We start from the raw sequence: 18,654 nt of genomic DNA on the forward strand, positions 1-18,654 counted from the left end.
GGATAGTCTAATTATCCTAATGTGATCATTAAGCAATGTACATACGAAACAATCTGAGATGTATTATACTTTTATACTTTTGAGATATACTTAATAGGAGGCATTATACTTCATAATATATATATTATATATACATATGTATATATGTGTGTATATACACTCTACCAATGGAGACACATGCCCAGATAACTCTATTTTTGTTGATATTATATAATATAAAATAGAATATAAAACAAACAAGTCTATTTTTGATTGACATTATCTATACGTAGAATATAAAATAGAACTGTCTGGGGATGCATCTCAATTGGTAGAGTGTTCAGCTACCATACATGAACGGCTGAATTCAATTTGCAGTATGCCATAAATTGGATGCAGTGGCATACTGCTATATTCACAAAGAATTTCACAGAAGTATCACAAAGGTCCAAATCATTCTAAACTACACAACAAGTTTGAGGCCAGCCTGAACTACATGAAATCCTTTCTTCACAAAATAGAATCAAGTTTGAAAATTCAGAATTCTGGAATGAAATAAAGATGGGAACTAAAAGACAGGGTGTGGCAGAGCCATTTATATGGTTGCTTGCATTTACTCTTTCAGCCCCAAATTGTAAAGCACCTCGAGAATTAACTATTGACTCAGAGCCAAGTATATGAGTATTATTTCATATATCTCTGTATTTAAGGATATTGTATTATACTAAAATAGATAAAACAATTATATGAGAAATAATAAATCAGGCCAAGTTTTTAACTATAATTTTACGTTTGAACTAATAAATCATTTGAAAGTGTCCATCAAACTGATTTATTCATGAATACAAATGTGATCATATCAAAATTCTGGGACTATGTATTTGCATTTGAAATAATATTAAAGTTGACTATTTAAGTGAACATCTATAAATCACAGATGCTTAATTTTTGTGTGTGGTGCATAGTCCATGAACTTAAAAGTATTTAAGTCACCCACAAGTATTTAGTAGAAAACTTGGTCTTTATCAGAGTTCTAACGGCTTTTCACAAATGGAGACTTGGTCTGGAAAGAGAAAAGCAGCTCATAATAAGATTAACTCAGGTACTGTTAAGTCCCTTGATTACTTTAATACATATAGCATATATTAAATTCAGAGAGCTGGTATTGCACACAAGTATAAGATACAACCTCTCTGTTTTGTGCCTAAAGGAGGCAGTCATAAAATCAACAATGTGGAGTCACTATAAAACTTAAGAGATGTACTTCAATTATGAGTTTGCTTGGGCCCATATAATCGCCATACACAATTACAAGCGATCAAGTGACTGTGTAAAGGGCTGTCAGTTATTTGTCATCACACATGATCAGATACGATCTGAAATGAGCCATTTCATTTTTCTAAATTCACAGCTATCATTTACAGCTGAATGCTCCACAATCACATATTATTACTGTATTGATAATAGATTGTTTTGTTGTTCTGTAAGATAGAGTCTCATTCTGTAGACAAGTCTGGCCTTGAACATAGAGATTTTTCCTGCTCTGACCACAAATGCTAGAATCACAAATAAAAGTCAGCCCACTTGGCTTAAAAGGAGACTTAAATAGAAATGTCATAAGAATTTATTGGATCTTTTTTAATGAAATTATTTACTTTATTATTTAGCTATGGACATATATATATGTATATATATATATATATTCATGTCAATATATATACATATATATACACACATTCATGTCACATATTTGTCTTCCAATTAGTAGCTGTAGCATTGCACAATTCTGATTTTAAAAAATTTGAAAAAGGTTCAAAGAGCATTCTCATTTCAAAATATTGCTGGCAGTTTATAAACTCCATGAAATTGCCCCATCTTATTTTTTAGTCTAATCCTACTTAACCTTCTAGTTCCATTGCAGTGTTCTTTGCAACTATGTCCTCACAATTGGATATGCACCCTTTTCCCTCTGTAGTCTCATGTGTCTGAAACGCTGGCTCCCACACTACTTATGCTGTTCAGTTAAGGCCCCATAATAATGTAGAGCAATGCCTTATTTTCTCTACCGGACTTTAAACTGTTTCAACTATTAACTCGTAAGGGTTTTTTTTCCTACAGTGACTAAGCCAGTAATATACACATAGTAAAGTGACAGTAGATCCTTGAAAATTATTCACCAAGAGAAAATAAAAGACCTTTTATTTTGAAAAACAATACTTTTCACTGTTATGTATTTTACATATCAGATATTTATACTTTGACTTTTGTCAGTCTTCTTTAAAGCAATATAATTTAAGCTGGGTATCATTTTCATTTGTTCTTTAGTTTCACTTACTACATTGCCACAAATACTACCAAGACTCTTGAGTAGTACATTGCACTGTTTTGTGTGGTATCCAGAGTAAAGAAATCAATACGATAAATTTCAGTTATATTAGACCTTGTGTCACAGTATGGATACACACAGTTAGTATGCCTCGCTTCTTTTCACTTAACATAGTATGGTGATTTAGCAAATTGATCAATACTTCATTCCTCTAATGGATGAATAATATCCTATTATGTGTTATGCTGGATTTACCAGTTTGTCTTACTCAAGGTTACTATTACTGTAATGAAACACCATGACCAAAGTAAGTTGAGGAGGAAAGGGTTTATTCAGCATACGCTTCCACATCACAGTTCATTATCAAAAGAAGTCAGAGCCAGAACACACACAGGATGGGAATAAAATGGCCTCTCTGGACCTCCATTCAGGGACACCCTTGACACATGCTTGGCCTCAGCAGCTTTCCCTAGGCACAGGGGCAAAGCCCATAACCTGTTTATTCTATCCTTAACTCTAAAGCCAGAACCACATGGCCAAAGCTGCCAACTTCTACTGTTTGCTGGGGCTGGAACATGGCCCCCTCATTCAATTACATCTTCACCAGCTTTTTGGCTTTCATTGTCTACGCTTGGCTGTCTTGAAACTTGCTCTGTAGACCCGGCTGATCTAAAACTCAGAGATCTGCCAGCCTGCACCTTCTGAATATTGGAATTAAAGGTATGTACCACCACACCCTGTTTCTAAGATTTTCTTTAATTCCTTTTCACATGTTGGAAACTTAGCTGGGTGGGATCTTTCCGTGAGGTCACCACTCCCTTTGTTCAATTTCTTAATCTATTTATTTCCTTGAACACAGAACTTAACTCCATTTCACTTCCTGGTGCTCTTTTTTCTCCCCAAAATTTTCAATGTTTTTATTTTATTTGCTCAGCTTTCTCCTTTTCACTATAAATATTCATTAGAGTTACCACTAATAACCACATGATAGAGTTTATACTAGGCTGTATTGACATTTCTATTGCTGATGGAATTAATCCAAAACTCTTCATTTTAGCCTCAAGATTTTCAGACAAGGGCAAAAAGCAGCCACTTTCTTCACTAAAATATCACAGAAATGATCTCTAGGCCACATACTAAAATTCTTCTCTGAAACCTCTTGAGTGAGTACTCCACAGTTCACATAATACCACTGTCTTCCATGCTCCTACTAGAATGGCCAATTAAGAAGTGCTTAAAGCATTCCACTGCTTTCCTGACCAAACTCGCCAAGTTCATATACCTCCAAATAAAAAAAAAAATGGTCCAGCCTGTCACAGCAATACCCCAATCCCTGGTACCAACTTCTGTTTTAGTTAGGGTTTCTATTGCTGTCAAGAGACAGCACAACCCACGGCAACTCTTATAAAGGAAAACATGTAATTGTGGTGGCTTACTTACAGCTTCAGAGGTTCAATCCATTATCATCATGGTGGGAGCATGGCGGTATGCAGGCAGACATGGTGCTGGAGAAGTAGCTGACAGTCCTATATCTATCTTCCAAATCTTCCATTCTTCCTCTTCTGAGATGTTGCCTCAGCCTGAGAGGGGAAAGGATACATATCTTATTTAATGCCAGTAGCCTGGGCTACGCAGCAAGACCTTTCCTAAAGAAGAAGAAAGATGGTGCTGGAAATCCAGGCTTAAATCCCAGAACTATCACAATGGCTCAACCATCTGTGATTACATTTCCAGGGTATCTGATGATTTTTGACATTCTTAGGCACCAGGCATGCATAGACATAGATGTAGAAAGTACCCATACATACAAATTAAAATATAAATAAGTAATTTGAAGAAGAAATAGAAGAATTTGAGAAGGCAAAATTCCATACTCTGAGGACCATTGTGGCCAATCTGACCAATGAGGACTATAGTAAGATTGGCTTTGTGTTGTTTGTAACTATCTCAAGGACGTTGGTGAAAGTGTTTTGTGGGAATCACTGGAATAGTTATATCATTTGCAATAAAATTACATAGTGTATTGCTTAACTATACCTAGATATTAGTGCTTTGAAGTTATCAAATATATGATATAGGGCCAATTTCCTCTCAAATTTGCCTTTTGCGAGCTGAGAACATCATACACACAGGTCATTATCCTTGACCTGATTTCCTTCCTAGTGGCTGTTTCTCATTGTCATTAAGTAATAACATTGAATTCCGTCTCATTCATTTAGGTATTGTCTAATTGCATTGAATAATATTTTTTTTCATTTTCCGTGTACATATCTCAAACTTCTTTGCTTAAATGAATTTATAAATATTTTATTGCTTTTAATGTTATTACTACTAGAATTACTTTCTTAGTATTGTTATTTTTCATTGATCATAGATACAAATACAAATACAACCAATTTTTGTACATTGATCTATTATCCTGTATCTTTGCTATTAATGTTCATAGGACTGTTAAGAATTTTCTCTATGGAGACTTATGTGGAATTTTCTTTGTATACACTTGGGTGATGTGTGAATAAATACAGTTTTGTTTCTTCCTTTACAATTTTAATGCCTTTAATTCCATGTTTTCAAACCTAATCACAGCTGACATGTTTTTAAAACATGTATGTTATTACCAGCTTGTTGTTATGGCACATGTGGTTCCCCATGCCTATAATCACAGCGCTGGAGAATATGCAACAGGAGGATTCCCTGGAGTCTGAGACAAGTTTAAACTACATGATGAGATCAGGTCTCGAACAAAAAGGTCTTCTTTTAAACAATAATTGTAGCGATATATTGTGCTCCCAAAATATTGTGCACCCTAATAAACTTATCTGGGGCCAGAGAACAGAACAGCCACAATATTAAACATAGAGGTTAGGCAGTGGTAGCACATGCCTTTAAACCTAGCATTCCAGAGGCAGAGATCCACCTGGCTCTCTGTGAGTTTAAAGCCACACTGGAAACAGCCAGGCATGGTGACTCACGTCTTTAATCCCAGGAAATGATAGCAGAAAGCAGAAATGTATATAAGGCATGAAAACCAGGAACTAGAGCTGGTAAAGCTTTTAGACTTTTAGCAGCAGTTCAGCTGAGGTATTCATTCTGGATGAGGACTCAGATGCTTCCAGTCTGAGGAAACAGGATCAGCTGAGGAAATGGTAAAGTGAAGAAGCTGTGGCTTGTTCTGCTTCTCTTCCAGCATTTACATCAATACATTGCTCCAGGTTTATTTTCATTAATAAGACCTTTTAAGATTTGTGATACGAATAATTTTCAGGCTAAATTATTTTTCTAATAATAGAAACAAAAGAAGGTTTTATGAAATTGTTGAACTATTATTTTTATATAATTTAACTTCACACCCCTTTATACTATAAATGAGTTTAACATCTATAAATAACTGAATCTGTTGATTTGTCATGTCCTTTTAATTTACTTTATTTTTTTCATTTATTCATGTTTAATACAGACCTCACTTTACTATCCAGGCTGATCTCAATGTCCTGCTTCAACCTTAAGAGAATCTATAACTGCAGTTATATCATGCCAAGCACTATGTCTGCTGAATAACTACTTATCTCCAATGGTCCTTCTGTCTAAGAATGATTACACAGAAAATCAATACCACATTTGTCATTTCAATTTAAATGATGATTTCAAGGGGTTGGAGAGATGGGTCAGTAGACAAGATAACTGGCTTTTCTTCCAGAGGACTTCGTTTGATTCCCAGCACCAACATGGTAGCTCACAAACATCTGTAACTTAAGTCCCATGCATGCGTTCTGACACCCTCAACTGGCCTCCGATTATTCATTTTTTGCCTAAATGAGCAAACTTAGTTTCCCATTTGCCATTATTAGAAGAGCTTTCTCAGTACTTTAAGAAGGAGTTTGAAAAAAAAAAAAAGGAAGAAATTAATCAATTGTGAGTAAAGTTTAACAAGTGAGTTGGGAACTTTTTCTACCTTTTGTTCCCTAATGTAATTATCTCAACATGACTGTCCAGAAGTCTTCCAAGTCAGCTACATGCCAGATTCCTGATAGGCTGAAGTTATTTTTAAGTAGCTGTAGCAAGTTTATTTTCTTTTATGTAAAGTTAGCAGAGCAATGAAGCTTTGGGTACAGAAAAGTGTAATATTTGTATATGAAAACTTTCTTTGAAAATCAAGACATCTTAAGATTAACTATTGTCAGAACATAAAAATTATAATTATAAAAAAGAATTTCTTAGAAAATTTCAAAATAGTAATTTTGTACTGACTTCATAATTACTGAAAAGGAATCATTCTTTTCTAGGTCAGACAGGACATTTCAGCAACACTGATGTTGACTATGTCCATTGTATTAAAAAATGTGTACATTGTACTTTAACAGAGCTAATAAATTCTCTTTTTGAAGACTACCTTTACATTTAATTAAGTGTATATGCTGTGTGTATATGTTGTCTGTGGTTAGGTATGTGCAGGTGCATATAATTGTCTATGGAGGCCAACAATTGGCTATGGACCCCTCTTGGAGCCCAATTTGGGTGCTGGAGTCAAAGTTGGGTCCTCTATAAGAGCAGTATCGGCTCTTAACCATTGGGCCACCTTTCCAGCCCTAGCGCTCATAAATTCTTAAGAGTTTATTTCTGGAAATGTACTTAATGTGCTTTATTCTCACCATTAGGAGTTCAATTAACATAAATTCAAAAATGATTACAGTGATTATGATAAGCTTCCCATTCATTTCCTAAGAGCTGTGATGTGTTCAGTAATATATTTCTGTTATTGACAACATAAAGGTCACAATGAAGGAGAAATCTGCGGCCATCTAAATTAATATGTATATACATTTAGCAAGGCCTGACCAGGGGCTGGTAATTTATCATTTATTGATCTTCAATAGAGTAAATTCATTTTTAAAAATTACTTTAGAGAAGTGTTTTTTTTTTTTGTCTCACTTATATTTGGAGGTAAAAAGCTAATCTCAAAGAAGACGAGAATAGAACAGCAGTGTTACCAGAGCCTAGAAATAGCACGTGGGAGAGGGCTTAAAGAAAGGATGATTAAGACATACAGGAATGCAGTTGGATCGGAGAAATGACTTCTAATGTTCTATAGCACGGTAGGATAAGTATAGTTTACAAGATTTCATTATAACTTGGAGAAAGGGTTTTAAATAGTCCAAATACAAAGAAATGATAAGTATTCCAGATGAAGGATGTATCAATTACATTGAGTACCTGTATTGAAATGTCACACTGTAGCCTATCTATAAATACATTTACTATGTGCCAGCTAAAGTGAAAAGATTTTTGAAAAGAAAAACTGAGTTACTTAGAAAGGTGATATTTTAAGGATGTATTGCTATTCTCTTATAAATACAAGCAGTTTGTATAATTTTGCCTCCAGTATTGAAGAGAATTCCTACCATGATGCAAAGTATACTTATCTGCCAATGTTATCTTGAATAAGCCAACAGCATAATAATAAAAAGGCATTATAACTACCAAATTAACTTAAATTACATATCATAATTTAAAGGTACCTAATATACACATGAAATTGTTTTCTGCTACCTTCCTTGATCATTTATAGCATGTAATAGATGTGTCAAAAGTAGAGGTTTGATTTAAAAATATGCAAGAAAATTTGAATTTATCAATTCCAACAGAGTAGAACTTAGATTGAACTATGTAAGAACTTCCATCTAATTGAACTCAGACAAACTTAGAAAATACATTCCTGGAACAAGGCAATTCAAAATTCAATTATTAGATTTGAAATATTCTCTTGGAACATCCAACCTTACTAAGAGGAAAAAAACATCTTTAACAATAGATGTATTAAAAACTCAATATGATTGCCTACAAACTAATTTCACAGTATTTTAATGAGTTGGTGCTAAAGAAAGATGAGTGCCAACTTAAGAAATAAGTTTCACTTCTCTGTTGAGGAATACCATTTTCTCCAGTGAATTCAAAGAGCTCAATCTAAATGTTATGATCTATGAACCAGAGAACTTGGATTAATGCCCAGGATCAGGGGTCACTACCAGTGCTTAAATTTACAAGGACTGTGTTTGTAGTTCTATGGAGAAACATTTTATCAGAAAAAAATTATGAAAGGAAAGAAGATTCTGTTTGTGTGATAATGTTTTTCCTAAAATCAGTTTCTACTAAGAAATATATAATCTACATAACTTAAACTTGAGCCTTATTGCACTTTAAATATGAATCACACCTACCAAAGGCATTGACTAGTTTAATAGTGGTAAACAACCTAAATTTAAAACTCTGCATGCTTATTTGTGTGATTTCTGCTGGAATTGCTTTTCTTCTGATTCAATTGGCAGTCTACAACATTTTTACATGCTGTTCAAAGCTTTTAGAGTTGGACACAACTCTGGCTATCTGACCTCAGAATCTACTATTTTCTCTAGTTGACTAACATGGTAGGGTCTGTCCTGTCTCTGTCTTTATTGAAAGTGTCACTCTCGCTCACATCTTTCTCATCTTCTGAATTCTAATTTAAGACCTAGCCCCTAAAAATTATCCTTGATTATTCTAGTCTTCAAAGTTCATTTCCTAAATCTTCTAGCACTAAATATGCAACATGTAAATTGCTATTTGTGTCTATAGAAACTTCTAGTGGAATCATGAATTTATGTGTAAACAATGATCATTTATTGATTATGCCTTAGACTGAACTACCTGGCACACTTCGAAGCACTCGGGATAAAAACACGCTTTAAAATGTGGCTGCTGAGACTTGTAAGATGGCCTAGCAAGTAAAGGCACTTGCCTGTGGTGATATTGTGTTCCCCAGTATATTGTGCACCCAAATAAACCTATCTGGGGCCAGAGAAGAGAACAGCCACTAGATATAGAGGCCAGAAAATGGTCTCTATATTAAAAAACTTTTAATCCTAACATTCCAAAGGCAGAGATCCGTCTGGATCTTTGTGAGTTCAAAGCCATACTGGAAACAGCCAGGCATGGTGACTCACGCCTTTAATCCTAGGAAGTGATGGCAGGAAGCAGAAAGGTATATAAGGTGTGAGGACCAGGAATTAGAGTTCTGGTTAAGCTTTTAGGCTTTTGAGCAGCAGTTCAGCTGAGATCCATTTGGATGAGTACTCAGAGGCTTCCAGTCAGTAATTGGCGAGGGGAGGTGAGCTGTGGCTGGTTATGTTTCTCTGATCTTTCAGCGTTCACCCCAATATCTGGCTCCTGGGTTTGTTTTTATTAATAAGACCTTCTAAGAATTCATGCTACACTTCTCTCTCTCTCTCTCTCTCTCTCTCTCTCTCTCTCTCTCTCTCTCTCTCTCTCTCTCTCTCTGATAGCATTTTACACCTGTCAGAATGGCTAAGATCAAAAACACTGAAGACAGCTTATGTTGGAAAGGATGTGGAGAAAGGGGAACACTCTTCCACTGTTGGTGGGAATGCGAACTTGTACAGACACCTGGAAATCAATATGGCGGTTTCTCAGAAAATTGAGAATAAGTCTTCCTCACGTCCCAGTTATACCACTCTTGGGCATATACCCAAGGAATGCTCAATCTTACCACAAGGACACATGTGCAACTATGTTCATATCAGCATTATTCATAATAGCAAGAACCTGGAAACAACCTAGATGCCCCTCAACTGAAGAATGGGTACAGAAAATATGGCACATGTACACAATGGAGTACTATGCAGCAGTAAAAAAAACAATGATATCATGGAATTTGCAGGCAAATGGATGGATCTAGAAAATATCTTGAGTGAGGTAACCCAGACTCAGAAGGACAAACATAGTATGTACTCACTCATAAGTGGATACTAAATGGGAGGGAAGGGATGGCCAGACTGCAACCCACATCTCCAGAGAGGCTAGCTAACAGGGAAAGACCCTAGGAGGGACACATGGATGACCCTGTGAAGGAGAAGTGGATGAGATCTACAGGAGTGGATTGGGTGTGGGGGTGTGGCAGAGGGTGAGGAATGGGGGATGAGAACATAGGGAAATGGGAGGGTCAAACTGGAACAGGGACAGAGTGGGAGGGCAGGGAGGAAGATACCATGATAGATGAGGACATCATAGGAATAGGAAGAGGCAGGGTGCTAGGAGGCTCTCAGGAATCCACAAGGTTGACCCCACCTTGGTCTGCTGGCAGTGGTCTAGAGGGTGCTTGGACCGTTCTACTCTAGTGACCAGTCTAGCAAATAACCTAGTTGTCATCATAGAGCCTTTGTCCAGTGACTGATGGGGGCAGATACAGAGATTCACGGTCAGGCACCAGGCTGAGCTCCGGGAATCCAATTGATGAGAGAGAGGAGAGATACTGCAGGTGAGGGACGTCGAGATCATGATGGGAGGACATGCAGAGATGACTGGCCACACTAGTGGAAACCCATGAACTGTGGACTGGTGGCTGTGGAGGCCCCATGGGACTGGACTAGGCCCTCTGGATATGGAAGACGATTGTTTTGGCTGGGAGGCACCGAGGCAGGGGGATCAGGATCTGTCCCTGGTCTATGGGCAGGCTTCTGGAACCCGGTGCCTGTGGTGTGACACCTTACACAGCCTTGGTGCGGTGGGAAGGGGATTGGACCTGCCTAGGCTCAGTGCGCTGGGCTCTGCTGACTCCCCATGGGAGACCTCGATTTGGGGGATGTGGGGATGCGGGGTAGCTTGGGAAAGAGGGCTGGGGGGTGGGAGGAGGGAGGAGGGGGGACCTGTGGATAGTATGTGGAGTGAGTAGAAAATTTCTTAATAAAGAAAAATGAATGAAAGAAAAAAAAAAAGATTTGTGTTACACTTGCCACCGAGTTTCATGATCTGAGCTCAATTATTCCAACTCAGTGAAAGGGGAAAGGAATCCTCTCAACTTATCCTCTCACCTCTGTAGCACAAGCAAGCCCACACACACAAGGCTTTTTGGTTTCTGTTTGTTTGTTTGTTTGTTTGTTTTTTGAGTTCTGGCCAAGTGTTCTTCCCCTGAGTTGTATCTGAGCTATCCGGTAACAGTTATTGTAACACTGTTACAACTGAATCATGCTCCCAATAGTAGAGGTCAGCAGTGCTACCCAACATCCTACAAAACCTAGAATAATCCATACACACAACAAAGCAATGCCAATAGTGTTAAGGTGGAGAAAAACTATACTAAATGGAAATGTTAGGCCAAAACCACTACATGAGGCATGAATGATTTTACATAAAATTGAAGAGAAGACAAAACCAAATGTTACTAAACAGGAATGGTAGCCTGGGTCTGTAGACTGGGGAAAAAGCAATCAACTTAAAGGGACACGAGGAAACATTTTAGGCTGATAGAAACATTTTCTGCCTTTTCAATTTATAGAGAATAGTGATATTTATAAAATTGCATAAAAGTACCAAAATTTATGAACGTGTGCAGTTAAACCTAATTTTTAATCTACAAAATTATCACACAAGAATTACAAAGTGCTGGAAAAGAAAGTAAAAGTGACTTGACTGAGGAATATTAATCTTAAATTGGATTGACATTTTCATGTCAATAACCTGCAATTTGGTAGAACATAATAGCATAGAGCTATAACACATTAAAAAGAAATAATTAAATCAATTGTTCTGCAAGTGATGGTGAATAATAAAAATGTGTTATACTTTTTTAGGTATTTTAGCTTTTCAAAGAAATTTCCCACTAACAGAAGATCTAGTTCAAGATTACTCTACTGGGTATTTGTGAAAGATTACTCCTCATAGCCAGCAGAATAATTCACACAACATCTTTATGAATTTTTTATAATGTTTGTTACAGAGTTTTCATGATAAATGAAGGCAAGTTTTTCCTGGAGATCTGTGATGAATTCATTCCTTTGAATCTTTGGGAACACTGGTATTATCAAAACAGAAACTCACATTAGCTCTACAGCCACAGGTAGAAACATCTAGTATATTCCTTTATCAAATGGTGTTTTGACTGAGAAACAAAGCATTACAGTTGATAAACCTTGGCCAAATGATGCAGAAGTTCTTCTTCCTTCTAGAGTTAGATGAGATTTCTTTTTCTTTCACTTTGAGTCTTGTTGAGACAGTTATATAGGAAATAGCCCCTTACCCTGCTATTCTGAAAAGTTATATTTCCCATCTGTCTCATTAAACCCTTGGACAAAAACCATCTTTGAAGTAATAAAAAGCATTACATTCAGCTCTGTGTAGAAAGTGTCTTGTGAAAGCAGAGAACTAGAAAGTCAGATTGCCCTCTTGAGTCCCCAGGGGTTGCAGAGGTCGGTATGGCTCCTGGTAACACTAGTAGAGCTATAAAAAAACAACAAGGGAAAGAACATAGAGACGCAGAGAGCTCATTTCTAGGATTTCAACCTCTGAAAGGGAACATTTTTAATGCTGACTTTAAAATGTATTAGATTTACTACCTTCACACAAGTGAATGTGTTTCACTATTAACAGCCGATCATGTGTGTTCCTTGAACGACCTTAAAGGTCTCATCCCATACTGATACGACTCTAAGGGATTTAACTGGAGACTTTCCAATATGACTTGAGATGATACAAATGTACTTTGCTGTCAAGCACCCAAGATGGCGAGTCTAATGATATACAGCTAATGTTTGGAAACTGAATCACTGTCATATTTCAACATTACTACATATCAGACAGAACTAGTAAAATTAATTATTTATGCCAACCAATAAACTACTATTTTATATAGGCTTTTGTGTTGCATTTCTAAAACTCCATTCATATTAGCCAGAATCTTCCTAGTAAGAATTTCCCTAGGACCAGGGGCTTAAGTTGTCCTACCTTCTCCACTGCCTCCATCTCCATCCCTTCATTATTACTTAAAAATGATATCAAAGAGTTTGTTTTTTTTGGAAAAACATTTAAGAGAACTCACAGATGGGATAAAGAAGGGGATAGCCTTGGAATAGCAGAAAAAGGCAGAAGAGTTAGAAAACTCATTCAAAACTAAACTCTTTTCAGGTTAAGGATAGAGCTCAGTGAGAGAGTGCTTGCTTAGTATGTTAGGGGCCCTAAGATAGCCCCCTATCAGTACAAAGAACTAGACTACTTTTAATGTACTAGTGCATGCTAACCAAATTATATATAAATGGATTTTGCATAGCAAATTTCCAAGTTATACAAGTCTTGCTAAGAGGAATGTATAATGATTGCCTACATTATCACATATAGTGATATTACTGTGCAATAAATGTTTAAATATGGTTCATTCCTTTATTTGGGGGCCTCATCCCATATCAGATATTGACGTTCTTTTGAAAAAAAAAAAAAACTATCACTGAGTTACTCAAATTAACCTTCAACTCACTAGGGCACGTAGAAGTTGAATGTGTGATCCTCCTGTCTCAGCATTTCAAACAGCGGGGATTGTAGGCCCGGGACAGCACATCTGACCTCCATTCTACTTGGATTGCTCTTTTGACACCTTGAATTCCTCCAGGCACACCAACTTTATAACAAGCACAGCAAACACAGCATGGAGCAAGCTCTTTTCCTATGATTTTATATGCCTATCATGGAAATAAAAGACAAGATTTTGGAGAATCAGACATGTCTAAATTAACAAATTTTGTTTTTCATACATATCTTCTACTCACACAGTGTGTCCTTTGAACAAACATTTCTTTGGAATATCAAGAAACTTACAAACCCTGTTTCTTTTTAGATATATCAGTAATGCATCTATCCATCTTCCTTCCCTCTTTCCCTCTACTCTCCCCTTCCTTTCCTTCCTTCTTCACTCTTCTCTTATTATTATCATTATTTCCTAGATCTTCTTCCCATTTGGCTGTTTCTCTTAGCCAGGAAATCCCTACAATGTGTATGGAGTAGAGTTAATCCTAATGAAGGCTTAGTAGAAGGTGTTAGACCAGGCAGCCTAATGCATTTTAACACTGCTGAAGAAGCAGCTCATCCCTTCCTTGTCAGAAAAATTCCAAGGCAGTTTTTAGTAAGTCATCCCCATTGATCTTCCCAGTCACAAATCTGCCAACAAAGTATCAGCATCCTCAAGATATTTCTGTGAGAACAGGTACATAGTTACTGGCACAAAAACAAAATCTACTGCCAGATAGGAGTGCAGCACCATGGGAGATCTCAGCTTGGCCTCATTAATCAGCAGATAGAGTGGGTACATTCTCTTCCAGAATAAGCCTATCATCTACTCTTTAAACCAAAATACGGCTGGTGCATACCACATAATATTTTTCAATGAGAAATTGGTCTCTGTACTTGCAAGGGGGGAAATAGCAGACAGTAAACTGGTTCCCAACCTGTGTGATGTGACCCCTTTGGGGTTTGAATGACCCTTTCACAGGGGTCAACTAAGACCTTCAGAATACACAGATATTTACATTACATTTTATAATATTAGCAAAATTACAGCAACAAAAATAATTTTATGGTTTTGGGATCACCACAACATGAGGAACTGTCACAGCATTTGGGAGGTTGAAAACCACTTCAGTAAAGGCTGATTCAAGTGCTCAGAAAGAGTACTGTAAAAGCAGAGTTCAAAAACAAGAACAAAGGATGGATTGGAGCAAATTACATTACAATAATGAGATGATTAGCCATCGGTTTTTCTCCATGCCTATCAAGCTGGATTAGGGAGATTTGATGATGACATATCCAAACTAATTTGACATCCATAATTCACACACAATTATGAGTCTGAGATACTTTTTCATGTGTTTCTATTTTAAATTGCTTGCAAGCCTTCTTGCAATGGTCTGTGGCTCTTCATTTTGTCACCAAATTTTATATTTCATGTTGCTATTAAGTTATGTGGCTTGTTCATTTTGGAGGATTCTGTTTATGGTATATACTTTGTGCCTGTGGAATGTGTAAATCCCTGCTGAGGGTGTTCAATAAACAATTATTGAACCGACCTGAATTGAATTGAAGGGAAACAATAAAATAAATAATCCCTGACTCATCATTATTTGGCATTTTGATGTATGTTTGTATTTCCATTTTAATAGAGATCTGTCTGGGACATTAGGACTTTGCATAATTTCAGATAATGAAGTCACGCTGTGAAGAGGCGATTTAAAAAAAAAACTTAGGAAGTAACTCAGTATATACTCATGCTGAGGCTTGAAAAAAGGCACTAAACCCAGATTTAGGAGCTTCCAACAATTACAGGCTGAATAACTCCTCAGGGACTAGAAAAATCAATCACAAATCTGTTGAAAAAGATCTTTCCTGACCATTGAGCAAGGGCATCCGAGGACCAGAGGACTAGAGGTTTGGGGAAGGCAGCTCACACAGTCTCAAAGTCCCTCCTCCCCCTTATGTGCTTTCCTGAAGGATCATGTCTAATTAGGGTAAAAAGGGAGCTCAAAGAAATTAGGACAATGTTGACAGAGGAAATGAAAACCAAAAAGAAACAAGAAACCTGCAAGTTTTGTGGTCATTGCCAATCACCGAGGAAAGAACTGAAAGATTTGCTTCTGATAAGCTTAAATGCACAGAGTTAACTCTTTCAGTGATCCTACATCATCCAACTCTTACCACACACAGACACCCAAATCCTTCCTAAAAACCCATGCTAGACTAATCTTCTTAAGACATTGCTTTCAGCTTGTCGCTCTCCTACAAGGCCATGCCTGGGGGATCAAGTCAAAACTAATCAACTGGAATTCCAGGTCTTCTATCAATTGTCTCCACCCAACCTATTCATCCTATACTCTCACTAATCCCCAGAATGACCATTGACCACAATTCTGTCACACTCATCTCCTTGGAGGCGCATGCCACATTCCTGCTTCCATCCCTTTACTCAGTCCTCTTCTCTGTGTCTAAACTGTTTTCTTTTCTCCCTCTCAATGCATCAAACCTTTCCCAAATCATTTTCTTTGAATTCTAATTTTAAGATACATCTTCTTGATGTAAAAGTAGAAACAGGTAGTCCGGGACTGGGAAGGGAGAAAGGGACAAGAGGAGGATGGGTAGGGACAGAGACAGACAATAAATAGGAAGGTGGGCATGATCAGAGCATAGTATTCACATGTAAAGAAATTTCAGTGAAACCCATTAACTTGCTCAATTGATGCTTGTTAATAAAAGCAAAACAAAATCATAGAAATCACTATTTTCCATAAAAGTTGCCCAGCCTAAACTCTTTCTTCAGAATCCATTCCCTTTCTTGAAATACCTACATCTTGAATATGTATGTCTGTGCCAAGTGACTTCTGCCAGCACCTTAAATGTCTTCAAGTATAAAAGAGTTGCTTCCATAATTTCAGTCTAAGCCAAAGACAGAGAATCATTTTCTCATTATTAGTTTCACCAAGGACAGTATTTTTGATTCAATCATCTCTTTAAAGGTATTTGCTGCAGTAATAAGAAACATAAATGTTTATGTGAATATTAATAATCCAAGAATAGAATACTGTTAAGACTTAAAGACAATGTGAATTAATATGACATGGAAATACAGGTGTATTAAAACTTTCCCTTCTCTTCATAGTTAGATTTCCATTTTTAAAAAACCCACATCCTTTACTTGCTTCAATTTTCTACATAAAATTCATTTTTGTTCTACTTTCTTTTTAAAAAGAAACTGTTTATCATGTTTTGTTTTAAAAATCTGTATTCAGTTTGGTGCTGAGGGCATGTACAATCAACAGCCTTAACTGTTCCAGCTGAGGTATTGCAATTTAGCTTTTACTCATATCTGTAGCTCACTAACTTAGACTGAGGAAGGGGGAAGATGTAGCCTACCAGGAGACCTGGAGAAAAAAAAAATCTGTTTTCTTTTTTAACTTTCTGGTTTTGGTTTTGGTTTTGGGGTTTGTTTTTGTTTTGTTTTGTTGTTGTTTTGGTTTTGGTTTTGTTTTTTTTTTTTTTTTTTGTTGTTGTTGTTGTTTTTTTTGAGACAGAGTTTCTCTGTGTAGTTTTGGTGCCTGTCCTGGATCTTGCTCTGTAGACCAGGCTGGCCTTGAACTCACAGAGATCCTCCTGGCTCTGCCTCCCGAGTGCTGGGATTAAAGGCTAAAGGCATGTGCCACCACTGCCTGGCTCTTTTTAACTTTCTTATTTATTTATTCTTTGTGGCTTTCACATCATGTATCTCCATTCCATTTATTTCCCTGTCCCTTCATATCTACCCTCTGTCCTTGCAACCTCCCCTACAAAATAAAATTTAAGAGAAAAGAAAAGAAAGAAAAATTAATCTTGTCATGAGTGTTGTACTATGACACAGTCACATATTAAACCCCTTTGTCCATATATCTTTACTTGCAAGTGTTCGTTGCAAAGAGTCATTTCATTTGTCTGGCTCGAGGCCTCGGGTTTCTGCTGCCCTCTCGAAGCTGGGCCCTCACTGGAACTCCTCTTGGATATCCGTTTGTTGCACTGTGTCATGGAGATCCTGCAGCTTTGGGTCTGCAGGTCTGGCCTCTTCACGTGTTCCAGAAGATCACAGACAAGGTGGGTGTAGGGGTGGGCCAAGTCATAACCCTGGTTCTGGGCCTGGGTAGTTGCCAGGTTGGTCAGCCTGCCAGCGCTCCTTGTCCTCATCACCAGGGTGAGCTCTCCAGCATTGCCCGGGCTAGTCCACCCCTTGCATCAATGACCAAGAGGCGGGGCCAGCTCTCCCACTTTCACATCCTCAGGGTCAGTTCTCCCCCACCTACACCTTCAGAGCCCGATCTACTGTGTTGCCCAGGTGTGGTGTAGGGACCACTGTCACAAGTGCTGCAGCTGATGAGTGGCAGGGACAGCACTCCTGCTCTTATGACCTCAGGGCCAGCTCTCCCACCTGCCTCAGGCATTGATGGGTGGGGTGGGTTGGAGTGGGGTGGAGTGGGAGAGGGTGTCTCTCCCCCACTCATGCTACCACAAGACAGTTGAGTAATGGGGACAGCTCTCTCATGCTCGAAACTTCAGGGCTGGCTCATCCACAGCTCTGCCAACAGGATTGGATTTATTGTGCTACCCAAGCCAAGTGCAGGGCCTGCTCTCCTGAGTGTTGGGGACAGAGGCAGCTCTCCTGCTCTTAGGATCTCAGGGCCAGCTCTCTGGACCCAACATCTCACCAGCTGCACTCAATAGAATGGACCCTCCACCTCGCCAGGAGGCACAATAGAGTTGACCCTGTAGACAGGGACATGGAGGAGCCAGCTCTGAGGGCTTGAGAGGGGCATAGCTCCGTAACCTCCCTCATCTGCAGTGTGGTGGTGGGGAGGAGGGAAAGATGCCCCACCCCTTGCCACTACTGCCTGCAGCTGGCAAGGGAGCTGACTGCTTTGCCAGCTGCAGTACTGGTGAAAGCGGGCCCTGAACCTCATCTGGGCAGCACAGTGGACCTGACCCTGCTGACAGGGCACAGGTCAGCAGGCCCTGGGAAGGTGAGC

The 18,654-nt window shown here is 38.1% G+C and overlaps 1 long non-coding RNA gene across 1 annotated transcript in view; it reads right to left on the reverse strand.

The window, feature by feature from the left end:
- LOC143270969 (uncharacterized) overlaps positions 1 to 17,937 on the reverse strand; it is a 34,468-nt gene extending 16,531 nt beyond the window's left edge. The window contains exons 1-2 of the long non-coding RNA XR_013048158.1: positions 17,537 to 17,937; positions 3,746 to 3,885 (exon numbers count right to left, since the gene is read on the reverse strand). This is a non-coding gene — a long non-coding RNA (uncharacterized LOC143270969). The remainder of the gene's footprint in view (positions 1 to 3,745; positions 3,886 to 17,536) is intronic.
- Positions 17,938 to 18,654: the final 717 nt, after the last annotated feature.

This window comes from Peromyscus maniculatus, chromosome X (genome assembly GCF_049852395.1).
Source record: "Peromyscus maniculatus bairdii isolate BWxNUB_F1_BW_parent chromosome X, HU_Pman_BW_mat_3.1, whole genome shotgun sequence".
In the NCBI taxonomy this organism is placed as follows: domain Eukaryota; kingdom Metazoa; phylum Chordata; class Mammalia; order Rodentia; family Cricetidae; genus Peromyscus; species Peromyscus maniculatus.